This window comes from Chaetura pelagica, unplaced genomic scaffold (genome assembly GCF_000747805.2).
Source record: "Chaetura pelagica isolate M959 unplaced genomic scaffold, ChaPel_1.0 scaffold3, whole genome shotgun sequence".
In the NCBI taxonomy this organism is placed as follows: Eukaryota; Metazoa; Chordata; class Aves; order Apodiformes; family Apodidae; genus Chaetura; species Chaetura pelagica.
This window is the reverse complement of record NW_009952974.1, coordinates 6669971-6672097: the sequence shown is the minus strand read 5'-3', so window position 1 is coordinate 6672097 and position 2127 is coordinate 6669971.

The following is a 2127-nucleotide window of genomic DNA, read 5'->3' as shown; positions in this document are numbered from 1 at the left end:
CATGCTGATGTCTGGGTCCAGGGCAGGGTACGGGGTATGTGCATGGGAGACATCTTGGCAACCCCGGGCATCCCAGCTGGGTCCCTGGGAGCTGGGAACAAGGTCTCTTCCCGGGACACCCCACAGCAAAGATGCTGCTTTGCATATGCAAACAAGCTCATGGCATCGTTAGTTCTCCCTGTCACCCAGCAACTGCAGCATGGGAGCCCCCATCCTGGGGGAACTTTTCCCACGGCTGCCAGAGGGGTGACAACATACTTGTGCACACATGTGTGCACACATGTATATGCACCCATCCGTGTATGCCCTAGGCCCTTGTAGGGTGGCAAAAGAGCTGAGGGCTGCCGAGGGACCAATGAGCGGTCCTTTGGGAGCAGGTGCCAAAGGAAGAGTGGCTTGCACATACGTGTACAAACCCATGCAAGCGTGCACACAATTGCATGTGGGAGCATGGAAGTCTGCCCACACATCTGCTGCTGCTGTGCCTGGCTGGGATGTGCCTGCTCACACACATTTGCACTCGCAGGCATGCACACGTGTGCAGGGTGCTGACACACGCACCTTGTGTAGCACATGCAGCACCCTCACAGCCCCAGGGTGTTTGCATGCACGTATGGTACATGCGTGCAAGCCCTTCTTCTGACCACGCATGCACTGGGGAAAGGGAGGTTTCAGAGTTACCCAGCACCCTGACACTTCGGCTCTGTGTCCTCCACAGCCCCGGCACAGTACTGAGGCCGGAGGAGAGCGGGGCGCCCCGGCAAGGGGGGCTGCTGGGCCTCTGCTTAATCTCATTAGTCTTGGCATGAAAAAGCGGATTTACGGGGGCTCACGTCTTTATCTGGCAGAGGGTGGGTGGGCAGGGCTGGCACGCTGCCAGGGGGTGCCCCTCCCAAACAGCCGGGAGGGGGGCTGGAGTTGATTCTGGCTGCCCGCAGCTGTGCGAGGACCCTCCCCTTCAGCCCTTGTGCAACAGCACATCCACACTTGCACACTCACACCTTGGTGCCTGTGTGTGTTTGTATCCATCCTGCCATCACGCTCGTGGCATTGGCCTCTCCCTGCCGTGGGCTGTGCCTCTGGGAGCACCTGCACGTACCTGGATGCGTGTGTGCACGTTTGCACACGTACTTGTGTACTCACACACGTACATGCAAACACATCAGGGTGCACATGCTTTTATATATGTGCTTTCGCATGTGCTTACGTGCACACAAGTTTGCATACATGCACACAAGCATGTTCACACCCCCAGATGTGTGCAGGCCTATGTGCTTGTGCCTGCACACGTGTGCTCACAGAGATGCGCATGCACAGGGACACATCTACAGGGGCATGCGTGTGAGGAGACAGTAGTGCACACCCATGTGTGCGCACACACGTGTCTGTGCGAGCAGACACACTCACACGCCCCTGCTGCTCACACACACCTGGGCAGACGTGCAGGCAGGTGAGGGTGCGCAGGTGAGGGCGCGCTCCTGTATGTGTGTGCACAGGCGTGTGCACGCACACGCGCACCCCTCCGGCGCCCACCACCAGGGGGCGCCAGAGACTATTCCAAGGCACCGCGGGGGTGGGTGGGTGCGCTGGGCAGCCCCCCCGTCCTGCCCCCCCGCCCTCCCCGGCCCGCGGGTTCCCGACCCGGTGTTTTGGGGTGCCGGGACACGTCTGTTAGTTTGGGGAGGGCTGGGTGGAAGGTGACCCCCTGCCCAGAGGGAAACTGAGGCAGGGCAGCGCTGAGCGCCCTGCTGATGAAGTCCTGTGTCCCCCCAGCCCCAGGACCTGGAAGCCCCTCCCGGACACACCTTCAAGATGACGAGCTTCAAGAAGGTGAAAGCGTGCGGGGTCTGCCGACAGGCCATCACGCGCCAGGGCAGCACCTGCCGAGGTGAGCTGGGGGTGCGGGCACACGCGTGTGGAAGGGAGCCGGGGGTGTGTGTCAAGACGCCAGGGCAGGTGTATGAGTGCTTGCACACGCAGCTGAAGGCATGAGGATGTGAAGGTGGGAATACGCACCTATGGTAGCCTGTGTGCACACGTGTGTGTTAGAGGGAGACCTCACGGGTGTGCAGGAGCGTGTGCAGGACCTTCGTGGGCAGGAGCGTGACCGAGAGGAAAGCGCGGCCC